Here is an 18,657-nt window from a genome sequence, read left to right as displayed (position 1 = left end):
GGACTTCAGCCCTTTTCTAAACCCACCAGGGTGACCCAGGTGACTGCCTTTACTGAAAAGTGACATCGTTGCAGACCAATGAGGACCAGTGGCCAATGAGCCCAGGCTCCAATGGTCCTGACGATGCCTGCAAACTCCCACTGTGCTTGGACCCGTCACCTCTGAACAGACAAGTCTTCCCATTCACCCATTCATTTATTCACTCAAGCTCCTACTGGGCTTGGTGCTAGGGATATACAGAGTAAGCAAGACACAGCTTCTGTCCTCCTGGAGCCTGCACCCTAGTGGAGGGAGGCTTCCTGGAGGTGGCAATGGTCCAGCTGGGTTTTGAAGGAGAAGTAGGAGTTGGTTGGGGGGCAGGAGCTTGGTGGGGAGAATGTTCAAGACAGAGAGCAAAGGCCTGTGTGGGGTCTGGGAGAGGGCAGGTTGTGTAAGCCATGGTGGGGGTGGGGTAGGGGCATGATGGGGGGGGCCCGCAGGAATGAGGGGTGTTATATAATGCAGGCATTGCCCAGCAATAGACTCTGCAAGCTTGGCAGCTGGCTGCAGGGGCAAGGGGCCCTGAGAGCTTGAAGAGGACCCAGTTTCTGGTTTGAGCAGAAAGGAGGGGCTGTTGGTAGAGAAAAATGGGGGGTTGGGGGAGCTGCTTGGGGTGGAGCCAACAGGCTGACCCTGAGAGAAATTTCTTTCCCAAGGTGAGCACTTTTTCAAGCCATGTCCTTTAAAACAGCCTGGAATGGAAGGGGCACCTCCTTGGACCCCTTCAGGGAATAACTGCGGGGCAGTGGACGTGGGTGGGCGAGGTGGGGACACTCTCGTTCCGATCGTTGAGGGCCCTTTGTTTCTGGCTCAGTCTGTGCTTCCCTCAGCACAACAGAGCAAGTGGGGATGGCCCTTCTGCAGCTTCTGCAGCACTGGCTCTCCCCTCCTGTGTCTCCTCCCCTGCACCCCCTCCCCCGCACCCGCCTCCGTTATCTCAAATCTCTTTCATCCTCACACGAAGTGATCACCACCAGGCTCCCGGCAGCAGGAGCCGGGCCTGCAAATCAGGTACAGGTTTTAGAGATTAAATCCTGTTTTGATGTCGGTTTACTCTAAAAAATTAATCTCTTTGATGCCTGGAGAAGAAAGATGCCTATTAAACAAAGACCCGACTCCGAATTCCCAACGCTCCGCGGTTACTTACCAATTTCTCCAGGAAAACAACCCGCCAGGGCTGATCGCGCAGCCTCTGTGTCACCCCCCACCAGGTGTGTGGACAGAATGAGAACCCACACGGGATCTGTTTGGTTTAGTTAATCACATGCTGGATGGGATCCTCGTGGGGTCAGGAGGGGGGCATTGTGGAGGCGGGTGGAGCTGGTGAGAGTGAGCCCCACGCAGTCTCGATGGCTGACATGAGATGCTTTTGCTTCTGCTGAGGGGTTTTGGGGTACAGCCTGGCAGCTCCTCTGGTCCATCCTCACCACCAGATGCCACGGGGATGGGAGGACGTCTCTGGATGGGGATCGGAGCAGCCGGTCCATGGCCTGTTGCTCCCCAGCAGCTCTGCGACTTGACTTGGTTCCTTTGCAGCTTCTCACCAGCCAGCCAGGGCCACTGGTCCCTTCCCACCAAAGCCCAAGATGTTGGTGGGAACCCCACAAGGCCCTGCAGGCGGAGTCCATGAGACTGGAGGGCACTGGGCAGCGCTCCTTTGCTCCTTTTTATTCCATTACAGAGAAAGCCTACGTTGGTGAAGGCCTGCCTCTAACACTTTGCTAACTTGGCATCTCCTTCCACCTATTTGTTGAGATAAAATTCATGTAACATAGAATAAACCTTCTTAAAGTGCACGGTTCAGTGGCATTTAGTGCATCCACCATGTGGCACAACCACCACCTCCATGTGGTTTCAGGACATTCAAGTCACCCCAAGGGAAACGCCAAATCCACATGGGGCCATTCCCTCCACCTCCCCCCAGCCCCTGGCAGCCACCCTTGGGCTCTGTCTCTATGGATTGGCCTGTTCTGGAGAGTTCATGTAAATGGAATCACAGAATACATGGCCTGCTGGGCCTGGCTGCTTTCACTCAGCTTCGAGGTTTCAAGGCTCATCCATGTTGTCGCTGTATCGGGACTTTGTTCCTTTTAACAGCTGTATAATATCCTTTTCTATGATAGACCAGATTTCGTCACCCATTCACCTGTTGCTGGGCACTTGTGTTGCCTGCACCGTCTGGCTGTTGTGAATAAGGCTGCTGTGGGCATCGGTGTACAAGCATTTGTTTGAACACCCGTTTCCAATTCTGTTGGATACAGACCCGGGAGTGGAATCGCTGGGTCATAGGGCAATTCTACGTTTCACTTTGAGGAATGGAAATCTCCCCTTTTAATCAAATGAGAGCAGGCTTTAATCAAACCTTCGGCAGGCACCAGCACTTAGCTAGATTTTGAGGACATTGATCTTTTACTGGTATTTATGGATCAGAAAATCCAATCCTGGATTTTCATCTGTAGCGGTGACGTAAACTTTTCTTTAAAAATAGCTGTTACTTAAAAATGTGAGTAGATAAAAATAGTAATAATAGCTGCGTTGGAAGGTAAGCCCCACATAGGCAGGCATTTTTGTCTGTTTTGTTCAGTTTGTATCTCCAATCCTTAAAACAAGGCATGGCACATTTCAGGTCTTCAATAAAGCATTGTTGAAAGAAAGAAAGAATGAATGAATAAATGCAGTAACAGTGCAGGTGGGGACACAGATCGGTCAAAAATCACGAAGGGCGGAGAGACAGAGCTTGAGCAGCCTGGCACGGTGGTCGGAGCACAAATAGTCAGGATACACACACATCCTGGGATGAGACCCAGCGTGAGCCCCGGCCGATCTCCGTTCCAAGCCTATTTCCTCATCTGAAATGTGGGCTTGTGGGGAGACTGAAACATGCTGAGGCTGAGGTGTGCCACACATTCAAGGAAGGGCAGCTAGTGACATTATCACTGTTATCAGCTGCCGCGGGGAGGATCACAGCAGTGGGCTAAACGTAAGCAAGAGGAGCACGGAAGGTTCCGGTGACACGGCCTTGGCTGGGGGGAGCCCAGGTGCCAGCTGATGGCCTGGCCTTTCCGCGCTCAGGTGGGGTGGCCCTGGGCAGATGTGGCTGGCATTACACTGAGCAGCACACACGGGAGATGACACCACGATGCCAGCATCTTAAATCTGCTCAGTGCTGGGCGTCTACAAACAAATCTTGTGTTCTCACCCGGGCTCGCCCAAATTCATGTAGCAGGTCATTGTTAGAGTGGAGAGGCGTGGATTGGGATCTCCTTGGCCTCGTGCTCTTCAATAACATGCCCCTTTGAATGTCCAGTAGTTTCTGAATGAGCCGCCCCGGCCGGGCTGGGGTGTGTATGTTAAAATCTCCCGGGTGACTCTGACACTCGGTCAGGCCCAGGAGCCCCCGTGGCGCTTCTCGCTGCCCCGGTCTGCAGAGTTCTCGCTCCAGTGACGAGGCACCTGCAAAATAGACGCGTTCACCTGGTGTGAGAAAGGACCCTTCACCCCTAGCTGCGGACTCTTCAGGGGTGGGGGGGTCATACAGTGCCCCAGCAGGGTGCCTGGAGGTGGGTTCGAGTCAGCTGTGGACAGGACAGTGTGCAGGAGGAGGGAAGGGGAGGCCCCTCTGCAGGCGCCTGGCACCCTAAGCCTCTTCCCCTCTCCCGCCTGGCACGGCGGCTGCCACACACAGCTCAGTCCTCCTGGGGTCCCGGCAGCAGCGAGCTGGGCCCCGGCTCCCCCCTCCAGGCACACGGAGCACCCCACACCCCCAGTGCTTTGGGTTGAACTGAGTGGGTGCAGGCCCAGCTGGGGACCTGGAGGGGGCTCCCCGGGGAGGAGAGCCGCCACCTCCAGGCCCACACCGGCTACTTGGATGTGACATCCAGAAGCAGGGAAGGGAGCAGGGGTCCTGCGCTGGCCCCTCGGGGCCTTGTCCATGGCTATGGGCTGAGCAGTCGGCTGTAGAGTGACATGGAATTTATCACACTTTCCATGGCTCCACAGCCTTCCCCCAGCTCTTGGTTCCTGCCTATCTCGCTGTTTATTTAAAGTGGTTATTTATTTATATTTCCTGCTGCAGGCCTGGGCCCTTCTCAGTAACTTCACCAGCATCTTCAGACGCTTTAGTTTAAAAACAAGTCTTTAGGACATGCCCCGTCTGCCTCTAAACACGTGTACACACCCTCACACACAGGTATACACAGCCATGCACATATACATGTTCCCACACACAGGTATACACACCCACAACATATACATACCCTCACACACAGGTACACACACACACACATGCTCTCACACACAGGTACACACACCCCCCACACACATATACAAACTCTCATGCACAGGTGTACACACCCACACACACATACATGCCCTCACACACAGGTGCACACACACACACCCTCACAGGTATACACACCCACACCCACACCCCCTCACACACAGGTACACACCCCCCACACACATAGACATCCTCACACACAGGCATACACACCCACACACATATATACACCCTCGCACACAGGCACACACACCCACACACATACACACCCTTGCACACAGGTATACACACCCACACACATACACGCACTCACACACATCCTTGCACACAAGTATACACACCCACATCCACACCCACACCCTCACACACAGGTATACACACCCACTCACTCATACCCTTGCACACAGGTATACACACCCAAACACCCTCAACACAGGTATACACGCACACACCCTCATGCACAGGTACACACACACCCTCACACAGGTATATCCCCCCACTCACATACCCTCACACACAGGTGTACACAGCCACACACATATATACATCTTCACACACAGGTATACGTACTTTCACACATGTATACATCCTCGCACACAGGTATACACAGCCACACACATGTATACATCCTCACACACAGGTATACACACCCTCACACACAGCCCATCTGGGCATGAGAGTCTAGTAGTATCCCCAGGTCCGCTGGGTCTCGGTCCACCGCCTAATACATCCCGTCCCCTGATGTGACAGACTTGTTCCCTTTTCCGTCCCCTCTGGCCAGCCTAACGTAGGCTGGGAGGTGGCTCTGTGTCCAGTTTTGGGTTGCACCCCCTCCCATTTGCCCCTAAGAGCCGGCCCCCTTCACAGGCCACCCTGTTAAGAGCACCTGCTTTGCTTTGCCACTTGAGTGGGAGAGGATGGAGGGGGTTGACTGCTGCACACACAGGGGGCACCCTAACCTGCCAGCGCACCCCCATCAGCACGCCTGGGGCCCTGCTGGACCTCGGGGGGTCCCTGCCTGTGCCCTGCCTCCTCGGGGCCGTGTGCATCCTCTGAGCTTCTCCTGCCAGGCTTGGAGCCACCGAGGACGCCAGAGGGGGTGGCTGGGAGGGATCCACGGGGTTATTTTATTTGCTGGCAGTTGGCTGAGCCGGTGCAAGGGTCGGAGCCTCAGAGCCCTCCAGAGGCTGCCTGGTGAGCTGAGCCGACCCGAGCTTGGTACCTCAGAACCCCTGGGGGCACCCCTGAGCCCTCAGACGCCCCGCTCTGGGGGAGCAGCAGGCTTGCGCCAGGGCCTTGGGCTCCAGGCTCGGCCCTTGGTCTCTGGGCTGCCCTGCTGGGCCTGCCTGACCCCATGGTCAGGGCGTGGGTGGCCGCTGGCTTTCACAGCGGCTCAGTGAGGTTTACAGCCCCCCACCTCCTGCCACGACACCCTCACCTTCCCCCGACCGGTTTAATGTCTTCTCTGGCGGGCTCGCTTCACTTCCCACAAGGCGGGGAAGAGCGATCAGCCTCAGCCGCAGTGCAGAGAGAGCAGGACGCGTGTGAGCAGCTCTCTGCGCAGGCCTCAGGGTGCAGGAGGCCGCTGTGTGTATCTACTGAGCTCTCCTTTATCTGCCGGGGGGAATCTTGTCCCTTCAGGGCGTGTCCTGAGACCTGAACCTGCGGCCTGTGGGCAGAGGCTGAGCGGGGGCCCACTGCCCAGTGCAGCCGTGTCAGGGACATGAGGAAGGAGCTGGGGCGAGGACATCCGTGTGGCGGGGCCAAGCCGGAAGTGGGCACTAGGCCGGTGTCAACTATAGTCCCCCCATAGGTGAACAGAATCCCAACGTTGGCTGTTCAGGAAACTAAGTGAACACTCAACAGCCATCTGTGTCGGGCATGGCAGTCACACCCACCCACTCTTCAAAAAGGGGCAGGACTCACAGGATCATCACTCTACAGCCCTCAGAAACCGGGGCACAGAGAGATTAAGTAACTTGCCCAAAGTCACACAGCCAGTAATTGGCAGAGTAAAATTCAAACTCAGGCCTCTCAGAGCCAAAATCCAGGTTCTTGACCTCTATGCGACACTGTCTTTTAATAACGGTAGTAAAATGCCTGAAGGTGACATTCGCTAAACAACTCTCCTTCTGGGCCTTCAGTGGAGGCTGAGCTGGTTGGTTTAGCCAGCTGTTACCGATTGAGCCCCAAAGAGGCCAGGATAAATCTGCCCCTGTTGCCCTGGTCAGCCCCTCTCCGGCACCCAGCCTGGGCCTGGCTGGCACAGCTCACCGCCAGGGGAGCGGGCAGGCGTGTGATGGGTCGGGGCACGGCTGTCTCTTTAGTTGAGTGGAAGCACTGGCTGGAGGAAATGGGTTTGAGCTGCCAGTTTTCTTGGTATTTTTCTTCTCTTCCAAGGAAAAAATGATCAAGAGGAGCTTAACACACACGCACACACGTGCCCATACATAGTAAGAGAACTTACAGAAATGCGAGCTGGTTATTGTATAAAAGCCTTAAAGACCCTGCCCACATCAGTCACCCCCAACGGGGATGAACACGCTGCCCTTGAATTTCCTTTCCGTTCCCCTTCTGAGCCCAAGTGCCTCCATTGCAGGTTGTCTTTGATTCTTGGCAGCTCCTGGGCCTGGCCTGTTCTGGGTGCCAGGCTGGGGGAGGTGTCCAGCTCAAAGGCCTCCTTTGCAGATTAGTGCCCCCACCCTGTCTCCCCACCCTGGAGGGTCCCTCCTTGGCTGCAAGGGCCACTGGGTCAGCCGAGGGCCCAACCCCTCTGCCTGTGACTAAGGGGGGGCTGCAGGGGAGCTCGGCTCTCCCTTCCAGGACCCTGAGCTGCAGCAGAGACAAAACCTATGCCCAGAAAACCTTCTCTCCAAGGAATCCTCAAGGGACCCCTCGCCCCTGGGACATCCTACAGCTCAGACCCCTACACCTCCCTCATCGCCCTGGGACCGTCACTCCAAACAGCCCAGTGGATGCCTCCATAAGACACGGCCGAGACCCCTGCCACCTCGGACTCCCATGAGCACCTAGTAAGATGGAGAAGTGGGGTGACATGTGTCACCGAGACTGGCCTTTGGAGCTGGTGTCTTTTCTCTTTGGAGGCCAGGATTCCTGCTTATGTGGCTGACATTCTCTAAGCCTCTTCCCCCCACCAAGAGCTTGGAAGCTCTCCTCCCAGGTGGGCACGGAAGGCTGAGCTGACCGCAGGGCATCTGACAGGACCCCACGATTCTCACTCTGGGAGAAGTTCTGAGGCTCAAAAGCCCTTCGAGGTGACCTGTCCGACCTTCTCCTGGCCCAGCGGGGGACGGTCACCTGCCCTGTCCATGCTCGCCCAGCGAGTGGGTGGGGGGCTGAGATGAATCCTGGGTCTGCTGTCCCCGCGACCACCAGAGCCCTCCTCTGTGTGCAGCCCAACCCGAGCTTCTGCCCTGGCGGGGCTGCCCGGGCCACCCTCCCGTCCAGCATGTGCGGCTACCTGTGAAGTGTCTAGGTCAAGCTCATCTTTTCCGCCTGGGTGAGTGGGGGCTCCCAGGATGCCTGCTCCAACTCTACTCCCTGCTACTCATCAGATTCCCTGGGGGATCTGGGTAGCCTGCTCCTGCTCCCCACCCCCCGGCTGGAGCCAGTCTTCTCAGGGGCATCCCCTACTGACAAGTGGCAGGGTCCTGGGTCCCCCCTGAGGCAGGTGGGGGGAGGTCTGGCCCAGGGACCTTGTACCCCAGGAAGACAGTGCAGGTGGCTGGGCTGGGCAAACCCTCCCAGGGTCTGCTCGGAGGGGCCCTGGCTCCCAGGCACCCCAAAAGATCCAGATATGAACCCACAAAAGAAAAGACTTGAGGTCTTGAAACTCTTCTCTCATGAGATGGTCCATTTCCGGGAGGAGATGATTAAACTCTGATGTTGTCTGTTCTGAGCCCCCGGAATTGGTTGCCAAGGGGGCAATTCTTTGCTTACACAAAGGATTTTTGACTTCACGAAGGACTGGCAGAGGGGCGTGGTGCTTCAGTCCTTAAAGGGATTTGAATTTGAAAATCAGATTCCAGTGTTGACATTTCACAGAGAAGTTTTTGGATAAAATCAGAGTAAAAGCATGCGGGCTGGCTGCTGGGGCTGGGGGTTCCAGGGTGGGCACGGGGCAGGGGGGGGAAGGGAGGCAACAAGTGGGAGGGCGCCTTGTGTGTGCACGCACGTCTGTGCCTGCACTGTGCACGTGCTTGTGTGTGTATGCACACGTGTGTGTGGTGGCTCTGGCTGCCGCTGCCAAGGCTGGATCTGAGGCAGTGGCAGTGGGCAAGTCTGCTCCTCTGGGGTGCAGGAGCCAAAAAGAAATAAACTAAACAAGCAGGCTGGGCTATAAACAGTTGCTGGCCCAGGAGCCTGCAGACAGCCGCCTGGTCCCTCCCCGAGTGGGAGCCCGGCTGAGAGGGACAGCTCTGCGGCCTGAGCTGGCCACTCTGGACCCTGAGCCAAGAGAGGGGGAGGCGCACCCCAACCTGCAGGCAGGGCCAGGGCCAGGAGGTCCTTCTCAGAGAGAACCCTTTCTTCAGCTGCTGTCTGCTGCATTTACCCAACCGCCATCCAAGTCCCTCCTCCCTCCCTTGGCCAAACAGGCCTGGCCTCCCATGTTTGCTTGTTCAAGTCAGAGGTGGTTTGCTTCGAGGACTGCCTTGGGGTTTTCTGGGTTCTTTTTACTCCCCACTTAGTCCTCAACCCTCATCTCCAAGGCAGCACCAACCTTGGGTGGACGGAGACACCAGAATTCTGGGCAGTTGCCCACTTATTTCAGCTTCCCGGCCGTGTTCACCTCTCTGGCAATGTCACTCGGAGCCTGGCTGAAGTCCCATACCTGACTCTTCACCCTCCTGCTTAAGCCCTTTCTCTCGTAGGTGCAGGGAGTATCCTGAAAAAACTGTCCGTTTGTCCTTCCTTCCTTCCTTGTATCCATCTTTCCATCCACCCATCCATCCTTCCTCCCTTCCATCCATCCATCCATTCATCCATCCTTCCTTCCATCCATTTTTCCATCCATCCATCCATCATCCATTCATCCATCCATCCATCCATCCATCCTTCCTTCCATCCATTTTTCCATCCATCCATCCATCTATCCATTTTTTCTTCCTTCCTTCCATCCGTCTTTCCATCCATCCATCCTTCTATCCATCCATCCACCCACCCATCCACTACTCTATTAAGCACTTCTCTGATAAGCCAAGCTCAGCTTTCCTCCCGACTCTAGTTTGTTTGCTCTCGGCTGCCTGGGAGACACAGACCGACACCCAGGCAAAGGCAGTCTGAAAGGAGTGATGCCACGGTATGAAAAGTACCCGTTGCCATGGGAGCTCACAGCAAGGGCTCCCTGCTGAAGAATGTTTCTCACCTCCCACATGGAGTAAGGATGGGGTAGCGCTAAAGGGGACTGTGCCATCCGACCGCACTGCCTGCCCAGCCCTGTTGTGTGTGCTGTTCACAGGCTTGGCTTAGATGCAAACAGAGAGCACAGGGGTCAACAGGATGGAACAGTGATGATGAGGAGGAGAAGGATGGTGATCACTGATGGGGAGTCTGCTAGGTGCCGGGCCCCGTGCCAACTGTCATGCCAGGATTATTTCCTTTAATCCTCGCAACCATCCCATTTTACAGAGGAGACAAAGTGGATCCAGGGGGAGGAAATTACTTGCCCTGGTCTGAAGTCAGAGCCTGTGTTAGTCCACGTTCTGCAGTCAACATCAGCTGGGTGACCTTGGCTAAGGCTCTTAACCTCTCTGAGCTCCATTTTCTTCAGAACAGTAAGGATTTGCAGTGGAGTCGTGGCTCCCATCTTTTTAAGTTTGAGGACTGCATTTTAATGTCCAAATCCATTGAGGTTCTCTCATGCGCCACTGCTTTTATTTTTAGAATTCATTGGTTGAGAAAACTCACAATGGCAAGAAGCTGCTTTGAATTCAGTGGTGGTTTAAAATCAATTTGTATTTGATATGCATTTGAAAAATAAGTGACGTATTGGTGTAATTTATTCTGTCTATACTCACAGGTTGGGAGCATGGATTGTGGTCTCTGCAGAAAAGATCTGCAGCCCCTGGGGGTCCGTGGCCCTCAGGACCCACCTGCCATCCCTTGCAGACTGAAATTCTGTATTCCACACAGTCATCAGACCCTCTTCCCCTCCTCCCTTGGATGCCAATAAGGAAAAACGGAAGCAAGCAAGACTGCGCAGGGACCCTGATGGAGGACGGTGAGGGCAAATGGGACAGGCGGGCAGCAGTGGGAAGGGCTGAGACTGTCTGCCATGATCCTGCCTGACACGCTGCCCCATGTGGCCAGCCTCTCGCCCACCGTCCGTCACTCCAGGGCCCGCAGAGGAGGACAGCATGGCGCAGCCAGCCCTTGGTCGGTGGTTGGCTGTGTCTGTCTCAGGTGCTTGCCACGGGTGCTTTCGCTAACTCTTGTGGGCTGATCAGTGGCCCCCAAAGCTCTGCCCACATCCTGACTCCAGTAACTGATCCCAGTGTGGCCTTACCTGGATAGAGGCTCTTGGAAGATGGACTCAAGTTAGGGATTAGGAGGTGAGATCAACCTGGATTTAGGGGGGCCCTAAACCCAATGACAGGCACCCTTATATAAGAGGGGAGAGGACACAAAGAGGAGAAACAGAGAAGACAGGCAGCGATGTGAGGGATGTGGCCACAAGCCAAGGGATGCCAGAAGCTGGGAGGGGCAGGGAAGGACTCTCCCTAGGGCTTCTGGAAGCAGGGCGGCCCGGAGACACCTTGATTGTGCACATCTAGCCTCTGGATCTTTGAGGGAATACATGTCCATTGTTTTAAGCCCCCAGGCTGTGGCCATCTGAGGATCCTAACTGGTCTGATACCCAGGGAACTGAGCGTGGGCATCTGGGCAAAGCCTGGGACGGGGGCACAGGAGACATCCTGCAGGGCCACCAGCCACTCCGAGCCCCTGTTCTGGGAGGGGTGGGAGGAGGGCTGCAGCTGATGGCAGGCTGGGGGGAGGGTCGGAGGACAGCCTGCTGAGCAGGAACTGGGGTGTGTGTGGGGGCCCGGGGGGCCTGACCGATTCTCCCCAGCTCAGGGCTGGCTGGCTCACGGGGGCCTCCTAGACTGCAGCCAGGTAACCCAGAGAGAGGTGTGGTGGTGGTGCAGGGGCTTCTCCCATGGACAGAACTGCCCTTCACAGGAGCCGGCTCTTCTTAGATCTCAGAGCAGAAAATGCCAAAGGCTGGGAAACAGGTCGGATCTTTGCATTTTTTCATTGCTCGTCTCTGAGATTAGATTCGGGCTGACAGCATCCATCAGCAGTCTGCCCTCCCTGGGGAATGAGAAGCACAGCTCTCCCCGCCTCCCTCTCCCGCCTCCCTGTGGGCACGGAGGGCTCAGCCCATGACGCAACTGCAGGCAAAGGCGGCCTGACTGTCCCCGAGTCTGGAGAGGCTGCCTCTGGCCCTTGGCCTGACCGCCAGTCTAGGGGGGGCAGGCTGGGCTTTACTGCTAGTTTCAGCCTGAAAGATGCTAAGGAGCTGGAGTTTGACTTTGGGCCTTGCAGGCCATTTATTGAATGATTTCAGGGTCACTTAAGCATTCTGATAGAGCAGGTTTGAAAATACAGCTTTGATTCACTGGGTGCCATGTTAGCACTCAGATGCTCCCAAGCACTGCTGGCCCTGCTGCCATAGGGTTTTCCCTTACAGCTCCTGGGGCTTTCCCTTCATGCATTCCTCACTGTTTGTAGTTGTTTACCCATTTGTGTCTGAAACATCACTCTCCCCTGCTGAACATCAGTGCCATGAGGGTGGATTAAAAAATTGCTCTCCAATGTCAGAGGTTAAGGACAGAGTGGGTAGATGAGTGAATGGATGTAAGAGTTGATGGGTGGATGGATGGATGGGTTGATGGATGGATAGATGGATGGATAGATGGGTGGATGGAAGGGTGGGTGCGTGGATGGGTGAGTAGGTGGGTGAGTGGGTGAGTGGATGGATGCATGGGTGGATGGATGGATGGGTAGATGGGTGGATGGATAGATGGGTGGATGGATAGATAGGTGGATGGATGGATGGATGGGTTGATGGATGGATGGATGGATGAATGGATGGGTGGATGGGTGGATGGATAGATAGGTGGATGGATGGGTGGGTGGATGGATAGATGGATGGATGGATGAGTAGATGGATGGATGGGTGGGTGGATGGATGGATGGATGGATGGATGAGTGGGTGGGTGGGTGAGTGGGTGAGTAGATGGATGAGTGAGCCCCTGCTTGGGGTTCAGTGTGTGTAAGCTTGGAGGGGAGGACCCCTTTGTCTTCCCTTAAAAGTACCATGAAGAAAGGAAGAGGACCCTGAATCTATGTGGGGGGGGGCAAAGAGAGATTCACCCCCAAAACAAAAGGCACACTTAGAACTGACCTGAAAACAGGTGTTTATGTACATGTCCAAATGAGTGCCAAAATAATCCAGGGACCTGCAAGGACAAAGTCCCCAGGCCGTTGAAGAAGGGTCCTGGATGCAGCTTCGTTTGGGGAAGGGGTGAGGATGGTTACTCTAGGGAGGCCAGGAAGGTTGTGTTTGCAGAGAGGTAAGAAAACAAACAGAAACCTCTCAGAACTCGCCAAGGATGATCTGCAGGCCGAGGTTGGCCCTGGTGGCTCACGTTTTGGGAGAAGGATCCTGGCTGGGGAGGGCTGTCTCCCTGGGGGACACTGACCAGCCCCTCCCAAGCAACTTGCCACCACACCGGAGGCTCAAGGTGTGATTGAACATCCGGGGCCATTGCCTCAGGAGGCAGAGTCTGTGCTGCTTCTGGAGGGGTTTGTATTCCCCAGCCTGGGCCTGATCTACTCTGGCCAGTCTCACCTGGAGGGTGGAAAGGACTGTGGGTCCTTTCTGCTCACCTTGTATCCTGGTTCTCTACTGCTTTGTAACAAATCAAAAGGTGGTGGCATAAAACAGCTGTTTTGATTGTGTTTACAATTTTGTGGGTCAGGAATTCAGGAAGGGCCCAGAGCAGATGGCTTGTGCCCACCCATGGGTCTCAGCTGCAGTAGCTCCAACAGCTGAAGGTGGTTGAGATGGCTCCACTGCGGCAATTTGGGCTGTCTGCCATGTCCCTCAGTTCGTGTCCATGTTGCAGTCAGCTGCGGCTGAAGGGTGGCTGCTTCATTCATATAATGGGCTCTTCACTCACACCTCGGGCCCCTGGGCTGGGACGGCTGGACCGTCTGGAGCTGGGCTCTCTCCCTCCCCATGTGGCCTCACCACGTGGCTGGCTGGGGTCTCCTCACAGCATGGCTGCCTCAGAGCAACTGGACTTCTTATGCAGCGGCTGGCTTTTCCCAGAGCAACCGTTCCAAGAAATTGGGACAGTCTATGTGACTTGCTCAACCAGTAGGATGATGTTTGGGGTATAAAAAAACTTGCAGCCTCTGCCCAGTTTCGTCCCCAGAGGAGAATTGGAGATCACCGCTCAATGGGAGGAGTGGCAAAGAATTTGGTCATTTTTAATCTACTACTCCAAGCAACTGCTCATCTATATTGGTTTAAAAAAAGACGGCATTCTTGTGAATCCAATGGACTTTGAAATTCTATTTTCCACATGAAACCCCCTTCCTTCACTTGCCAGCCCACTGAAATGGTGCTTTCCTGTAAATTGGATGTCCCCAGTTCTTTGAAGCCTGTGGGAATAAATGAGTCACAGTAACATTTACAACCCAATTCTGCTGGCATGTTAACCACCTGTGTTAGTTCCGGACCTCGTTCCCAGTTAGCACAGGCTCTCTCCCCTTCTAGTATCCCAGGGGGTCCCCAGGCCCCTCAAGCCCTCAAGGACAGCCCTGACCTCTGTCTACCACTCCTGGCCACCATCTTGGTTCCCCTTTTGATGTTGTGCATGGACCATGGGTGTTCACCTGCCCTGTTGGGAGGACAGGGGAAACCGCACACCCCTCTGTGTTTTGCTGCCTTGGGGGCCCCACAGTAGGGCTGCCTGAGCTCCGGGGGATGTAGGTGCAGGAGAACCATTCGCTCCATCCCACATGGACTTCCTTCCAGGATAGGTATGTGCCCCCGGGCGGTTAGCCTGGTCGGGCGCCTCCAGGCACCTGCCCTCATGGTTTGTGGCTGCAGTGTCTCAGGGAACCCCACTGTTCCTGCCGGGGCACTGGGCCCCTCCTCAACATTTCTTATGCAATCTTCACCTTGGCCAGTTTCCTAGATGTGCCTGCGGTTACCCACAGCCAAGGCTAGACATGGTCCAAGTTCCCTGGTTAGAAGGGGGCTGTGAACAGATGCAGGGAGATTTCTGCATTTCAGCTGAGCCATCTGGGACCCCCACCACCTAGCTTTCAAAATGCATCTTAAACACAGCCACCTCTGCCAAGCTCCCCCAATTCACTGTCATCACCAGTGCCTCCTCTCTGCCCCTCACTGTGTTTCTGGTTCGTCTGCCAAGTCCTTGGGTGATTTGTGCAAGTGTCTGCCCCCCCCCCCCACTGGGGGGTCTGGGCCTGGAGATCGAGAGCTGGACCTTAGCTCACGACACAATGCCCTGCTGATGAGACCCCAGGAGGACCCAGGAGGAGGAAGGGGGGAGGGGAGGCATCTTGTGACTCACTTATGAGTAACAGTCATTAAACATTAAAATCCTGGTGTGTGTGCACACTGTGAAGCTTGTCAAACAGCCGAGCCATGCTCTCCTCACTGTCTGTGTATCCGTGCAGTCTGGTGCTCTTGGGGACTGTCCCTTAAGACCTTCCATGCACGCACACCCCAGGCTCACAGCCTCAGCCCCACGGCCCCATAGTCTCATGACTAATAAGTAGCAGAGGTGGGGGTCAGGCCCGGGAGCCTGGGGCCACACCACGGGGCCACACTGCCTGTGATGGAGAAAGAGGGGGCTTGAGCAACCCCACCCATGCCCATACCTGGCCCCTGAGCCAGAGAACACTGACGCTCCTTGACCAACTTTGCTAACTCTGGGGAGGAGGGTGGCCCTGGGGAGCCATGCTGATGCCTTGGACATGAATTCGGCAATGGCTTTTCTCAGGTGGCTTCTGAGAAACCAGGGCTGACCAGCCACGGGGAAAGGAGAAGTCCAGTTCAGGCTCCAGCCCTGAGGGTTCTCACCAGAGCATCCCATGGACACCTGCCAGCCCAGGGTGCAAGATGGAGAAGTCATCTTGCCAAGTCCTGGAGTTTGCCATTGAGAATATTGAAGCCCAGACAGGGGAAGTCGTTACCTTAGGCCCCCCAGGAACAGGCCTGGAACATGAACCCACATTTCCCGACTCCTGGGGGTGCTGCCTGTACCACACCAGGCTGGCTGGCCTCAGACCCTTTGAGAGAAGAAGTGGGGTGCACTGGTTTGAATCTATTATGTACCCACAAAAGCTATGTTCTTTTACTCCAATCTTGTGGGGGCAGACTTATTGTGGGTGGGACCTTTTGATTAGATTGTTTCCATGGAGATGTGACCCACCCCATTCAAGGTGGGCCTTAATTAGTTTACTGGCATCCTCTGTGAGAGGAGTAAAGGCAGAGACATTTTGAAGAGAGCTCAGAGATGCTTAGAGAGAAAGTGCTCAGAGAACATTTGGAGACAGCTGTTGAAACCAGAACCAGGAGAGAAGCTAAGAGATGAAATCCAGAGTTTGCCCCAGAGAAGCTAAAGGAGGACCCCCAGACACCTTAGAGAGAAATGTCCTGGGAGAAACAAGCAAAGACACACAGGAACTGAGATAGAGAAGCTAAGACAGAAGCCCAGAGACATTTTGGAGGAGGCAACAGAAACCAGAAGCTAACCCCGGGAGAGGCCCAGCTGACTCCGGCCATGGGCCTTCCCATGTGGCAGAGGAACCCCAGACGCCATCGGCCTTTCCTCAGAGAAGATGTCATCCTACCGATGCCTTAATTGGGACATTTACATGGCCTTAGAGCTGTAGATTTGTGAACTAATATATCCCCATTGTAAAAGGCAAACCATTTCTGGCAATTCGCATTCTGGCAGCTCTAGCAAACTGGAACATAGGGTGTATATATACATAAATAGAAAGAAAATCGTATGCGCAGTTGACTAACTCACGGATGCGTCAGCCTTCCTCTGCCTCTTCATTCCCATCTCTTCTCTGTCCTCATCCCCATCAGCAACTTCTGGTTCATTCAACCCTCACCTCTCCGAAGCTCCCTCAGTTGAGTTTTTCTTCCTGATCTGAATTTTCCAGGAAGAATCCATGGGGTGCAGATGCATCTAGAGGGACCAATTGGGTGCCATACTGACACCGTCCACTCATTCGACAAATGCTCAACAAACACCTGCTGAGAGCCAGGCCCTGTGCCATCCCCTGGGCAGACCAGACTAAGTTGCCCAAACTCGTAATGCTGGAAGTCTATGGGGACGTGGTGTTTAAACAAGCAAAGAGCGTTCCATGTGATGAGGGAAAGGGGGTCTCTAACCCTACCAGGGGTGCTCCCTGGAGAAGTGATGCCTACGCTGAAAAGCAAAGGATGAATAGGAGAGAGGCAGAAGGACAGCAGATGTGGAGCCCAGAGAAGGGAGAGAATGTGGCCCGGAGGGCCTCTGGGAGTCTGGAGGGAGGAAGCCGAGGGAGGTGTGACTGGTGATGAAGCTGGAGACACAAGCAGGGCCTGGCCAGGCAACGAGCCGTGGGAGAATCCTGGGGTGCAGTCTGGTGGACCCTAGAAGCTACGGTTGACCCTGTTCTGTCTACACTGTCCCTGGAAGATAGGAGTGCATTCTGCTTGAATATTCCCAGTGATCAAACCTCACTCCTTGCCGAGGCAGCCCTTCTATGGCAAATCAGTTCTAGTTTCTAGAAGGTTCCTGACATTGAGCTAAAGCCTGTTCCCTCCAATGCCATCCCCTGAGGGTCCTCGGGCCATGGAACTCATCCCCCCTTTCATCTACCTGGTACCTTTCAAGTCTCTGAAGGCCATCCACCATCTCCCACGAGTCTGCCCTGTTTCCTGGACCAACCCAACCAGCTCCTGCTTCCACACCTCCTAAGATGTGATGTGTAGCAGACACCTTTGGGGACGCAGCTCAGACTGCTAGGTCCCACCTGCCACCCGCCCCCGACCTACCTGGGTAAGGGATGAACCCTGGACACAAATCATGTCCACCAGCTTTTCTGTCTTGCGTGTGTGAGAGTGGTGTTATGACATTGACACTGGGCCAGGCTGGTGTCTTGGTGGGGGGCAGCCACCTTCCGCCGGGTGAGCCGAGTAGCAGGAAGAAGAGCCCAGAGTTTGGGCAGAGAGAGGCAGAGACGGGAGACAAGAGAGGGCTCTGCCTGGATGTTGGACGCTTGCTTGCCCCTCTTCTCACCTCCCTGAGGGCTGGCCACATCTCAGAGGGTCACATGAGGCACCCCATAACCAACCCTGTCCCCCGTCTAAGCCAGGGCCCCCTCACTGGCAACCAGAGCACGTCGGTGAGGCCCGGCTTTCCCGACCCTTTCTTCTCTCCCTCCCTGTCCTTTCTCCCCTCCCCCCACCACCAGTTCAGGGAAATCTAGTTTCTTAGTACGGTCAATCCTCAGTATTTGTGGACCCTACCTTTGTGAATTCACCTACTCACTAAAAGTTATTTGTAATGCCAAAGTCGTACATGTGGCGCTTTCATAGTCGTTTTTGGGCATGTGCAGAGCAGCGAAAAATTTAGTCTCCCGGTGAGCACGGCCCCAGCTGAGGTTGGAGCAGGTGACACTGGCCTTTGGGTTCCAGCTCTCATTCTGTAAATAGGTGTCCTTTCGTGATACATTTAGGTCCACAGTTTTCTTATTTTTGTGTTTTTCTGGCTGTTTAAAATGGCCCTGAATGTGGTGCTGAAGTGCTGTCTAGTGTCCCACGCTCAGGAAGGCTGCGACGTGCCTCATGGAGAAACACGGGAGTTAGAGACGTTTTGTTCAGGCTCAGTGCTGTGGGCCATGAGTTCACTGTCAATGAATTGGTAATATCGATAATAAGATGTCTTCCAACAGAAACACACACAAGACAAGGTGAAGTATCGGATGGTTGACGGAAACATCGTGACCCGAGGCTGGCGGGAGCCTGACCCTGTGTTTCTCCCGGGAGCAGGGGTCAGTGTTTGCAGGGTCAGGGTTGGTGGTGACTTTAGAGACGTCGCCAATCGTGAAACTGACTGAATCTCTCTTAAAATAAGGCACCCAGGACAGAAGCTAGCAGTGAGTGTTCTCCTGGGGTGTGAGGGGATGGCCGTGGGATCCCTGATCTGCACGGGCTGCTTCTGCTAGCGAGAGCCCCACTTCCAGAGTGGGAACCCCCATCAGGGCGGCCTTCCCCG

This window comes from Choloepus didactylus, chromosome 18 (assembly GCF_015220235.1).
Source record: "Choloepus didactylus isolate mChoDid1 chromosome 18, mChoDid1.pri, whole genome shotgun sequence".
NCBI classification, from domain to species: Eukaryota; Metazoa; Chordata; class Mammalia; order Pilosa; family Megalonychidae; genus Choloepus; species Choloepus didactylus.
This window is presented reverse-complemented; position numbering follows the sequence as displayed.